General features: G+C 33.1%; 1 protein-coding gene and 1 non-coding gene across 2 annotated transcripts in view; one reads left to right on the top strand and one right to left on the bottom strand.

The window, feature by feature from the left end:
* The window catches only part of LOC118189736 (alkaline phosphatase-like), an 818,836-nt gene that overhangs the window by 282,558 nt on the left and 522,305 nt on the right, over window positions 1-13,973 (bottom strand). The gene's annotated exons all lie outside the window — the stretch shown is intronic.
* Window positions 6,149-6,221, top strand: TRNAK-UUU (transfer RNA lysine (anticodon UUU)). Its single transcript has one exon. It is a non-coding gene; the product is annotated as a tRNA-Lys (tRNA).

The raw sequence follows: 13,973 nt of genomic DNA, 5'->3' as shown, positions 1-13,973 counted from the left end.
ATTGAGTGTAACGTACTAATAACAGACTATAAGTTTATGAAATTAGATTTTAATGCGAAATTCAGATACCGAATTACATAACATCTATTTATAATTCAGAGTGTAATAATATAATTGATGGGTATTATTGTATTAAAAAAAAGCAATAAATAAAATTTAATATGAAAATCATTCTTTTTTCCATAAAATGCCGGATTTTCAAAACATTGTTATAACACTAACGCCATTTCTAGTTCTGAATTTAATACCAATAATAAATTACAAGGAGAATTTACATTAATAATAAATTACAAGGAAAATTATATCAAATTTAAATTAGATGTTATAAAGATATTGATCCTTGCAAGCAACAAAAGAAATACTTACCTCTCTAAGGCAGTTTCTGTTTTTGGAGAAAGAAATAATACAAAGAGACAAATCTGGAGAATATGGGGCATGATGAATAAGGGGCACACATGTTTTAGGACAAAATGCAAGCAATAAAAAATACATTTTAATTCTCTTCTTATAGTTCGTCTAAAAGGGTCAACCTATACTGTTTCTAAGTTTTTACGTCGTTACTTACATATCTTTATTTCAGAGATTCAGTGTTACCCATACAATTTAACTCATCAAAGATTTGATGTTAAGTTTTCAAACATAATATCATAATTTACTTGAAGGTAAAATTCTATTTTTTGTATATTTTTGTTCCAAAATTCGGTAGTATCCTATAATCGGGTACTTTCACAAAGCAAATTAAAGGATGACAGGAAATAGTTTAGTTATCATACTTTATAGAATGACTGTACAGTTTAAATTCTAAATAAATAATTCAATTCTAAATAAATAATTCAATTCAGTAAAATCCCCTTTGAACGAGGATTTTTATGCTTTTTAGAATATATAAGAATCTGCTGTTTGCTTATGAGCTTGTATATTTAGCTTTATATATATGATAGTTTGTCGTCCTTCTTATTAACATTATCTAACATTACTTTAACATTATTAACAGTGGTTAACATTATTTTGTTAAACACTGTGGAGCTGTCGGGATTGTGCAACTAATGATCGTTATTAAAATTATTTGGTCTTACTAAATTGCTCATCAATTCGCTCAGAATTGTTTTTACTATTCTTTGGGATTTAACCCCTAATGAAGATGTCACAAAGTATGCAAAACCTTTTTAAGAATTTTTATGGCCCTTTTTATGATGCATTAACATTTTATAAAAACGCTTTACGTCTGTATTTCTCTTATTAACTTTTCTATAGTGGTTATATTCCCAACAATACCTGTAATTTTACTTTTTTGCTGTTAATGTTTGAATGTAATATTATTTTAAATTTTAACTGTTTACTGAGCCGCATAGACGATATAGTGGTGGGCCCGAGTTAATATACCGGGGAAGGCATGGATGTTTATAAACGTACAGTGTCCTTGCGGCATGGGGACACTCTAAATATATGGCGATCCAAAAGTCCTCTCGTGGGGTTTTTTGGGTAAGAGAGAGAAGTGGAAATAGAAGTCCAACCTCCTTGAGGCCACCAGCGGCCGAGCGGTAAAAGCCGCTGAAGGTAGTTCTGTCTGGGGTTCGAATCCCGGCGAACGGGCTGGCTGCATGGGCGTTTTCGTGGTTTTCCCCATGCGTAACGTGGATACGAGTCAGTTTCCCTTAAAAGACCTCCACGGGGCATCCCTCCCTTTCCGTGTAGTGCCTAAGGGCGGAGCACTTAATAAGTAAAATAATAATAATAATAATAATTAAAACCTCCTTCAGGTTCTGGCAGCTATTCTTCCATGAAATACATACATGGACAAGACAACAGCAACCTGTTTTTATACTGCCTAATTAAACCTAATTATAATAGCCACGTCTAGCGGAGAGATTTCAGTTTTCTATTAGTCAGTGATTGGTCACTGTTTAATTGGTACCCGTCAACAAAAAGGTTACAACGTATGATTAAAAAAGTCACAGGATCAGAGCTACTGTGCTGATTTTCCAAGGTAATTTTCAGAAAGGGAAAGAAAGATTAAGATTTTCCTTTCATAAATTACTGCAAGACAAAATAAATATTCACCTCTCTAATTTTATTTCTTTGAATTTGTCCTAGAAGGTAAGGATTGGCAAATGCTCTAGGGTGTGTTATTTTTGAGTAAATATAATATTGTACGTTTTGATACCAAATTTATGCTTTTCAAAAAAGAATATCACACTAAATTTAAAAAAAAAATAGAATTTTGTGAATAATTTGTAGTTACAATAACTGTGCGTAGAAGTGTAGAAAATAATTTTATTGGGATTCTTCAAACTCATAAAGACGTACGAATTCAGTTGCATGTTAAATTAGCTAAGAATGGTAGGTTACATTTATTGATAAAAGAAGGGGAATGGGCATATGCCACAATCACATTTAGTCTCATCAGGTTTATCAAGCGCTTAATCATTTATATAAAATCTACGGAAAAGTCATTATGAAAATTCTCTGCAATTCAGTTTTAGGGTATATAATTTAATCTTTCCTTGCTTTCATAAATGTCTGCAGTCTTTGTTTCGACAGCCATTATTTTATTAAATTAAAATAATTAATGCATGAATATAAAAGTTGTAGAACAATTTTCACAAACTTCTAGTGAATAATAAATGTAATGTTTGTTTAGTGAAATTAAAACACAGGTTTCATGAAGAAATTCATTAAGAGGTGAGGAAATGTTTTAACTTCCAATTAACTATATCTATTATTCCTTCAGGCACAAAAGTATTCAAATTTTTGAAACTTATAACACTAGACATCATTCCCTTCAAACGAAAGACTCATTTCTAATTACTAGAATAAAGAGAAACGTAGTTAAGAATGTAAGAGCTCAGTTTAGCGAAAGATTTTGGTGTCATTAAAACTACTCCTGTTGTTATTGTTGTTATTTTTACTAATCTCCATGCCTAGGAATATACTAGACGAGGTCCACGAGTCCATTCACCTTTAGAAAATCGAAAACAAGCTTAGAAGACCCGTGAAGGTCCACAAGAGACAACTCCAGGCACTCAAGGATATGTGCCGGTGATCAACTACTCCTGAGATATATGAGTAAATTCCATAGTTTCTGAAAGGAGTGTTATAGCAAGATGACTGACTATGAAAATTAGTCTCTTAGAGCGAATTAAAGTAGTTTAATACAAAGCAAAAAATGTATAAAATTGTTTTCATGAAGTATTTTGCCCCTGCATATGATTTTGTTAGTTTCTGAAGCTATTGTTTTAAAAAAAATTCTAAGTTTATGAAATTAAATGTAAAGCTATATTTCATTTTGAGGATAGATTCTAACTTTATATAATAAAGATTTAACTTTATATTCTAACTTTGTATTCTAATTTTATATTATAACTTTATGCTGTAACTTTAATAGAGTCCAGTTTAACAAATAAAGTTTGACTGATTTTCCGGAAATATTTATTTGTTCAGCTTAAATCGTTTAATATTTTTCATAACGCACTGTAATAAAATCAGATAAATTTCTATTTGACTTAAATTTTGTTCAATGTGCTGCAAGTTTATAAAAGACGAAAGCGACTCGTTCTGCTGCATTATTGACGGGTAACGACCAATCAGAAGTTTATCTTTTCTTGTCCGTTGCAAATGTTGCTTATAATACTTCAAAAAGGAACATTCGAAAATGCCAATTATGACAGAACGTCGTATGTTTCTTTGTCAGCATTTCTTGTCCATCTCTTACTTGCTTGTTTGGGAGAAGAAAGTAAGTACCCTGCAGTTTTTAAACGAAATTTCAGCCTGTCTTCATATTTATGTTATCTAATCAAATTTTTAGATACACTTCATCGATTTTTTTCCATGTAAGCATTTTCAAGGATATGCTCAAAACTTCGTACCATTAGATGAAATCTGTGCCTTTTCATAACAGAATTACTGATTCTTTTATTTGCTTTATACATTCCATCAAATTAATAATGTAGATCATTTTTGTTGAATAATGCCTGTTACGTGTATAACAGCACAAAATATATCAAATGAAATTTAATGTACTATGCATTTTTGAAGAAATTGGCTATATAATAGCGTTGTAGAGTTTGATTTTGGGAGAATAAAGTAGTTTTAATCGCCCAATAGACGTAAAGCGAGTCATTGATGTGTTTGAAATTAACAACAAATTTGGAAAAGTTTTTAAACTAGCCTTTCTATTTAAGCACAAATTTTAAACATAAATGCGTTTGTGCTAACAGGATCGATGATCGCTTGTGGCGAGCAGTGAAATTTAAAATAAAACTTAGGATATAAAATTAAAGTCTACACAATTAAATTTAAATAGAAGTTGGCTCAAAAATATAACCCGCGTAACAGTTAAAATATCTGCAGCAAATAACGCAAAGCCGAATAATTACAAACTTAACAGGGATGGCAAAACTAAAGTAACGTAGCCTGGAGAGGCAGAAACATGATATGTTTTACAATCCAAAATTATCAGCTTAAATACTCTCCAATTCATTTACATTTCTTGTAAGGAAACGGAAAGTTAAGAAGTTATAGTAAAGCCTGAAATCATAAGTAATTAGTTAATTTACAAAATAAATGCTACAGTGTCATTAGTTATTAAACCCATATGCTCCTTTACGCAGATACAAATTAAAATAATTATGAATTACATGGCTCTCTTCATTCTGTAAAAGTCAGAGGATACGTTCAGTTATATTGAAGCAAGCAGAGATATTATACTTAAAGCATAAATGAAAAGGTAGGCTTTAATTCATATTTTAAACTGGAATCACTGAGAGTTTATCATCTTTCGATCATGTGACACTGCTTGGTGGGAAAATATACACAATTTAGTTATCTCTTCTAGAAGAAAAGTTTCATTAAATAAGTATTTTCTTAGCCTATTAAAATATATTTATAAAACTCTATTCTGTAACGTTAGTCTAGAATGTACTGTTAAAATCATAAAATTTTAATTATTTTTACCTGGTGAAATCAAAGGTAACTGACGTTATTTACGAAACAGCATCAAAATTGATTTACGTTAGATGTAATAATTTTGAATTTAAGCTCTCTTTTATGTCTCTCCTTTCTGCTGCTGTAATATGGAGCACCCTAGGCAGGCAACATTCTCAGTGATGAGTGGCTTATATGGCCTATAGATTTCGCTAACCTATTTGTTCTAGACTTAATGAGATTGGTGTCCGGTTATAAAAGAAAAAGCATTCAAACTTTTTGACGTAAGGTATAATTCCTAACTTTCTCCCGAATTTTAAGAGAATAATTCCTCTTAGCACTATTTTCATGCATTGTTTAATTGGATTTGGTGATTATTGATTATTTGAAATTAATTCCACTACGACAAATGATTTTGTCATATAGATTGTACATAATAACTACAGAGAATATGCAAAAATTTAATTTTCGCATCATATGTATTTTAATAAATAGGTTCCGCTTAACCAACGTCATTGGCTGAAGGTTTACATTATTTGAACCATTTTATGAACTGGAACCATGCATCTATGAGTCAGTTGTGAAAGCACTGGAAACATTCTCTTTGTAGCTATACAAATTTGGTACTTAATACAGTGGCGTTAAAGCTAATTATGTTAGCTAACATAATTAGCTTTAACGCCACTGTATTAAGTACCAAATTTGTATGTTTGTTTATGTATTAGTATATTAGCACAATGAACACGTATGGTTATCTAGATAAAGGTGGACGTGGCGCTATACCGATTAACCGTATTGGTAGAGGGGTGGTGCCCACGTCCTCCGTCGCATGTCGCATGTAGCTAGCGCAGGTTTCAGTGGTTTAAAAAAAAAAAAAAAAAACTAGCTTCAGTACCTTCTGAATTTTTATCTTAAAGCTAAGCATGTTCACTATTGTAGAATATCAGTGTTCTTTCTGAGAACGGAGTTAATTTTATTCCTAATAAATGGTAAAATGGAGCTAGTAACAAACTTTTGTTTGTTACCAGCTAGCCTTTTTTTTTCAGCTCTTACGGGTGAGTGCCTTTGCAAAAATTGAACTTGTCGTTGCTACTTATGCTCACTTGTTTGGCAGTAACATCAACCCAAACCCACGAAATTGCTTGTGGAAGGAGCGCAAGATTTCGCCTGTCGTTGGCAACAGCCTTGAGCACCTTACAGTGTATTTCTCCCGCCTTCTTAGCATGCCTTTGTAGTGTAGTGGTCAGCATGCTCGACTTTTATTCGAGAGGTCCGTGGTTCGATTCAAGGCGAAGGCGTTGCTCATTTTTCATCTTTCCTGCTTCGAAATATCCTAATGTCTGTACAGTGGAGCCCGAACTAAAAGGGTGGTGGATGATGATTCTCCGCACCAGGATTTCCTTCGTTGCGTAGTGGTCTGCACGCTTGGCGCGTATTACAGAGGACTGTGGTTCGATTCCCGGCGAAAGCGTGGTTCATTTTTCCCTTCTGCTTCCAAAAAATACCTAATGTCTCTACAACCTTACAGGTGACAGTGCGTTTTAGCTCACTTCCCCCCCCCCCAAATTTGATGAAGAACACATCGGGGGAATGGGTCCGAGAGTTTCCCACCCCTCTTCGCTTCCACCAGTTCATACAAGAGGACTTTCGGCTAGTCGCATACTACTAGTGCCGCCATGCCGCGCCGACGCTATACATGTACAAACATCCAAGCCTTCTCCGGTATTCGAATCCGGGCGCTTCGGCACGGCAGTCAGCAATCCTAACCACTTCGAGCAACACTAAGAGCAATCCTAACCGGTTGGGCGGCTCAGCAGCTGAAGTAAATCTCTAAATGGGCATAATAGGTGAATAATAATTAGAATATTTATTAGTAAAATGAAATTTAAAATGGTTGCAATTTTTTTTTTTTTTTTTTCAAATTACAAAAGAATCTTGATCAAGATTATAACACAGGTTCCTCATACCACAGTTGCGCAAGATACTTGATATTCGTACAGTAATAAGCAAACGGGATTTCATATTTTAAATTTAGGTAAAATTTCCCTCGTATTGTGTGGTTAAGAATAAAAATAAAATACTTCATTACATGTGCAAGGTAAGGAAAAAAGTTTAAAATGAATTCCAGAATAAAGCATATTTTAGGATAGATATTGGCTACAGGAATCCAATGGATGGCATTTAAAAGTTTGCAAATAAAAGTATGAAAATAAAAAAAAAAAAACTGCATTTCATAAAACAATTCCAAACCCATTTATTATACTGGTGAAAAAAATCCCATGTGTGCCACAAGACTTATGAAATTTGTCATAGAGGTAATCTCGTTTAGAATCAAATTTCAAGTTAAAAGCTTTTGGAATACTGCCCCTGTAGATCAATGCATAAAATAGAAATTTTCTACGACGATGCTTTCAAAACTCTTTTAAGAATCTATAAAAAAGCGGTTTTATCCTCATCTATTTTGAAATCTGCAAATATGTACGCTATAGTTTAATATATCTACGAATTAAAAATCATTTAAAAAACTATTCAGACGCTTTTATTTATAAATTTAATAGGTTAACGAGATAATACTTCAAATTAGTAAAAAATGTTAAACACTTTCTTTCAGTGTTTAACATTTTTGACAGAAGACTTCACTTTCCATTGCTTTTTTCAAATTCTGTCAAATCTTATAAATTTAAGATAACCTCAGAATCAGAAATGCATTGGATTGATGTTGGTTAATCGCGGTAGATATGAAACTGCAAAGTTAACCAAAGTGCTGCTGCAGCAGTTGCCAAGCACATGAAGGTGCAGTCGAGGAGCACTATCTTGCGTTCAAACAACGCCATTAACGACATTTCTCTGCTTCAGTTTTGGACTTATGTAATCCTACAACATGCTAGTGCCAAATCGTGAAGATTGTCGGCAGCTCAAGGAATGCAGTTCTTCGCATTTACGTTCCCAATTAAGCAGAAATGCGCCTTATCCATCCATAATGTCTATAGCTGCCACCCGCTATCTTCACCATATCTGCTGAGGAATGATGATGTTCTTTTCTTTGCAAAAGTTTCACGCCAAAGAGTTTTGTCATATATGTATAGTTCCAACGCCATTTATGATTTTTCATTGCGCTGATCAGCTTGCGAAGGAAACAAGAGTGTTGCTATTCGAAAATGTCGAATTTTTTTCATTGTAACCTTGTAAGGTATTTCTCCCGCCTTCTTAGCATGCCTTCGTAGTGTAGTGGTCAGCACTCTGGGCGCGTATTCCAGAGGTCCGTGGTTCGATTCCCGGCGAAGGCGTTGCTCACTTTTCATCTCTCCTGCTTCCGAAGATAACCTAAAGTCTCTACAGTGGCTCCCGAAGGACCATTCAAAGTAGCAATAACAACCTTTTTACAAATGTCTCCAAAACGGATAACGGCACTAGCAGCGCCTTCTGTAAATTGGAAAATGGTATTATAACGTTAGATTGGAACAGGAAACTAGGATTAAACAACTCGTTATACGAAGCAGAGGTTCTGGTTATCAGTGCTGCAATTAAGCACAATAACACGCACATCAGGAACAGTAATTCTCCATACTCAGCGATTCAGAGTCATCTCTGGCGGCTATCACAATACAAATAAACTTTGATAAGCTTGCTTATGAAAGTGGCAAGGTAGATGGTTAGAGGCAGAGGAAGAAGGACATTTCTCTTATCGCTAAAAGTTAACGTGAAAATCAACACCCACGATACTAGCCTAACACAAAAGCATACCTCAGCAGCTTCAGGCTTTAGGATACTCCCTTCTGGGAGTGCAGAGAGCAAAGTGACATGCACCATTATTACTTTCATTGTGTTAATACAAGAACCTGGCACTTAAAGGAAACAGCGGACGGTGCCTGAGCAATGTGGACGTCCGACACACTCAAAAGTTCTCGACAAAATAGAGAAAATCTCAAGATACTGAGTAAGAAGAAACCACTGTGAATAATATTATGTTTGAAATGATCAGAATTTAAAGCACGTAATCAGAAAAATCCTGAAAGTCTACAGTTGTCAAGCTAAATAATTCCCGAACTGGTAAATTTTTCATAGAATAGTAAGGCTTGTTTTCCTTTCTTTTTCAAGTATAAATTTGAGCGTTTGTATCAGGTGGTCAGAACGTGTACCAATATGAACGAAATTTGGATATGAAAGAAAAGTTTGTAAAATATAGAAACTGCTATTAGTACATAACATTCAATATCGTAACTTATTAGATTCCCCCTCTGTAATGGTATATAATTCCGTTTGGTTCACATCCGTGGTCGGAAGTGATTTTAGCGACGCACTCACTCACTCATCACTTCTGAGTGTCCATTGTTACTCAAAATCTAATCAACTCTTTTGGAAGTTGGATATAAGAGTTATCGTGGACGAAATAATCGTCGCACACATGCACACAGACATCATTGTAAAAATAATAAAAACATACTTTGGAGGTCCTAAATCTTGCTTATTTTCTGAAAACTCACTATCGAAGATTTAGACCGAAGTCGTTACCTATCTCAATTATGTACATAGTTCGGCGGGAAGTAGTAACCAATACTACTTAGAAATATTGAAGTTACTTAAAGGATTTAAATTTTCCGCTAAAACTTAATTCGTAAGTTTACTTGTACGTATTCTTCTAAGGATTCCTGTTTGATAGCTTTCTCTTTATCCGACTGAGAAACTTATAATATTGCAGACAAAGCTTTTGATATTTAAATCAAAGAAATCAATTTAATCAGAAAAACATGAAGAAAAATGCGTATTAAAATAGTAGCATTTTATATATCTATGTGAATTATTCTCCCACAATGAAAGCCAAACTAAATGGAAAAATATAGTTTTTAAAGTCTTGTAATTTTCAGTGCAGTCTATATTTAAAGAAAAAAAGTCTTGTTTAACACTGCACAGTCTGTTTCTTTAAACAGGCTGTTTTTTAAGGAAATTGTTTCGTGAACAGAAGAGCATTTCTTTATAGAACAATTTCTGCCCAATCTGATTCAGATTTTCAAAGACTAGAAATGATTCAGTGATAATTTAATTGACTTAAAATTTACAGTATTGACTTTATACTAGAAATAAATCTGTGCTATGAAGTTTTACTAGAAGAATAAATCTTTTATCGCTTTATAAAATCTGTCTGGATATCTGCTTTCTCCACGTCTTGACCCATACTTTGCATTTGTGAATAAATTCTGGCACAGGCCGTATCACAATGAATACGATTACATCATTACATCCAGAGCATCAGTTTATACAGATTATAGCATGACCTTATTAAACAAAATTTCTATAGCATGTAAATCCGGATCTATGATAATGACTTAATGATGACTATCGTCATAATTCTCTCATTCATAATGCACAATTCATAGCAATTCAGTCATTGATTCAGGATGCTGAAGATATATATCTACATTTCAAACATGACCGTACATATTGTCAGAGACAACTGAGAGGTAGATTCCCCGTGCTAAAATTAATATTTATTGCCGCTGATTAACATAAATCAGTAATATCCGCTTATAAATATTATATATATTTCTGAAGCAAAAGCAACAGTTATGTGATATTATAAGCGTTTGTAGTTACTCAGAGCTTCAGCAGCGAAAGATTTATTAGATCGCATGTCCTAATGTTGAAAGTTCCTGTGATCAGTGGGAATTCAAAATCATTAATTATTTTTAAAAAGCAGTAAACAGGTTCTCTTTTCAGGATGAGGGGGCCCCACAAATGTTCAAGTGACAGCTATTTAAGTTTCTTGAATTCATATATTCCTATGAAGCCCATGCAAATCCAAGCAGCAAAAAGTGAAACGCATTTGTGTAAAAGGTACAGTGGTGGCCAAAATTGTGGACACTTTTGGAAATTTTTATGTTTTTGAACTTTGTATGCTTATAGAAAATGTTACGTTTCGCAAAATGCAAACTTGTATGTATCATTTTAAAGAGAATTTATTACTGAATTCAATACAAAACAGAAAATTCAATTATTTGGAATACAAAAAAGTTATATGTACTTTAATATAAATAAAAAACACAGTTATAAAGTGGTTTGTAATCTCTAGCTTTCCTGGCCAATCACTGTTCTTGTTCTGAGAACCAATCAAATGTTAGTAACTTCCAGTAGAAGCTGACATCATGTTTACACTTGAAGCAATTCATTATTTTGCTTTGTTCTGTAGAAGGAGGACCTGTTTCTTATGCACAGCAATTACAAGTGGGAATTTTTGTAAAAATTTTAATATTTAGTCAAGAAGCAATGACATCAAATAAAAGAGTAGATTGGACACCTGGAAAGAGATGTAATATTATTGCGTTACGAGAAAGTGGTCTTTCCTATGCTGAAATTGCAAGACAGGTGAGTGGTTCAGTGACTACATCTGGAGTTAGAAAGTTTTGTTTACGACATCAGTAGACAAATTCAATAAAAAACAAAGAAGAAAAAGGCCGAAAAAGGTGCACCACATCTATTGATGACATAAGAATAAAAAGACTATGTCTCCAAAATTAAAAAATGTCATCAACGGCCATCAGAAGTGATCTGAATGATGCTGGTGTTTCTGTCAGTTCAAGAACAATCAGGAGAATATTAACAGATGCTGGACTGAGAGGTAGAATTCCACGAAAAAAGCCTTATCTTAATTTTCAGCAACGAAAACAAAGACTACAGTGGGCAAAGGAATACATTAATTGGACAGATGATCAATGGTCACAAGTTATATGGAGTGATGAAACTGAGATATCGTTATTCGGTAGTGATGGGCGAAAATATGTAAGATGTAGAATAGAAGAAGAGCTACATACTGACTGCATTCAAGCAACTAAGTACCCAGTTAGTGTTATGATTTGGTCATGCATGTCAGCAGATGGTATTGATCGCCTTCATGTCATCGATGGGACACAGAATGCCAGAAAATACATTGACACTATTCTAGAACCAAAACTTCTACCTTCCATCAGAGATCTCTTTCCCAACAATGCTTCGTTTATTTTATAGCAGGATTCTGCTCCTTGCCACACGGCCAAAATATCTAAAGAGTGGTTTCGTACAAAGAGCATTAAATTGTTGTCATGGCCAGGAAACAGTCCTGACCTCAATCCTATCGAAAATTTGTGGCACCGTTTGAAAACTCTTGTCCGAATGAGGCGCCCATCAAATAAAAGGGAACTAATTGAGGCTATAATTGTTTCTGGCATCATGTAATAACGAAAGAAGAGCTTAAAATTCTTGTCAGCGTAATGAAACGTCGATGTGAAGTTGTAATCAAAAATAAAGGGTACCCTACTATGTACTGATAACTCACTGCGATCATCACTATCTAATATATATCGAAAACTATTATCGTTTAACTTTTTTTGTATTGCAAATAATTGAATTTTGTGTTTTGTATTGAATTCAGTAATAAATTCTCTTTAAAAGGATAGATACAAGTTTACATTTTGTGAAACGTAACGTTTTCTATAAGCATACAAAGTTCAAAAACATAAAAATTTCCAAGTGTCCACAATTTTGGCCACCACTGTATTTATCTCATACACCACGACAGCCAATTAGCACTCATAAGGTTCGATTAAATATCTTTTCCAAATAATTAAAATAAATTTTAAAATATTAAAAGATTCAATTCATTTTTAAAACTCTGCTCCATCGTATAATTCAAATTATACAAATAAAAAGAGAGAAGCATATTTAATGAAATAAATTCTCATGTTTGATCGTTTCATACTCCGTTCCCTTAATCCAAATAGTTAAAGTAATAGTAGTTTAATAAAGTTCTTTACACAAAGTGTTTTGTTTAAATGTTTGACTTTTGAAGATATAATTTGCATAACACAATGGCATGCGTTGGGAAATATTACTTCCAAAAGTTATTATGAAAAGAATCTTTACAGATTATCTAAACTACGATATATTTTTTTTTTATTTCTAACAAGTGAATAATATCAACAGTCGTGAATCATCTGTGAATTGGACTGCTTTCTTGCATGAATTTTCGTCACAGATCAGAAAACAGCATTTAAGGACATCAATTGAAACCATTCGTTCAAGCGAAAGAAAACTTTTGAAATTTGAAAACTATGAAATCAGGCTTAAATCTTTAGACTAGTTTACAGTATTAATCTTTAATATCATGTAATATCATGTTTGTTATGAATATAAACCTCCAAATTTTTAATTTTCTCTAATTTAAAGAAATGTCTGTATCCTGCAAGCTTTTGAAGATTTATCTCAACAAATTTGAATAAAAATGATTGTAATATTTTATATAATTTGATTTGTAGATTTGTTTGTTTGAGCGGTCTTAAAATGTATGTTTTGCACACTTCGATTTCCTTAAAGTTTCATGCGCCTATGGGCACATATTAGTTACTGCAATACTAAAGCCATTATTTTCATGATTGTTTTCGTTTATCGTTCAGCAGAAGTTTTGTAGATTTTTTCTTTATATCCTTGTTTAACGATCGAGTTAATCGTCACTTAACGTTCCCCCTTCTACCTTCAGATATATCAGAACATGTCTTAAAAATGAAGTCTGCTCGGAGCCTTTCAGATAAATTTTTATTTTTAATTATTTTAGTGACTTTTCCAAAAAGTATTAATAGGCTGCAAACAGTCCTGTGTGGTGTTAGTAATGATCGTGGGGAAAACAATGATGGAAAACTTTTCGAAGAGAAATTCGAATAAATGTGATGTAATCTTGCGTCATCAGATATATCCAAAAATCACGAAAGAAGATTGAAGTAAGACGCCTTTTTTCCTATGCTGACCGAAGCCTTATTCTACGTTTAGAGTCAGCGAATTTTAATCTTTATTTTTTTCATTTATAAATATAATTTAAAGTATGAAATAAATACGTAAAAAAAATGAAAGCTTTCAGATTTTATATCACGACCAAAGGGGCGTTTTTGTAACGTTTTGTGTTTTACCGTTATTCATTAAATATAGTGTTCTTCGCACTAAAGTTATAAATTGCATTCAAGAGCAATGTCACAAAATAATTTTATAAAAGCATATCGTTAGAATTTCCGATAAAACATCTTGCGTGC

Source organism: Stegodyphus dumicola, chromosome 4 (genome assembly GCF_044657685.1).
Source record: "Stegodyphus dumicola isolate Sdum_Otavi_A_Nest chromosome 4, ASM4465768v1".
Lineage (NCBI taxonomy): Eukaryota > Metazoa > Arthropoda > Arachnida > Araneae > Eresidae > Stegodyphus > Stegodyphus dumicola.
The sequence above is the reverse complement of the archived record's forward strand: the minus strand, read 5'-3'. Positions and strand labels throughout refer to the sequence as shown.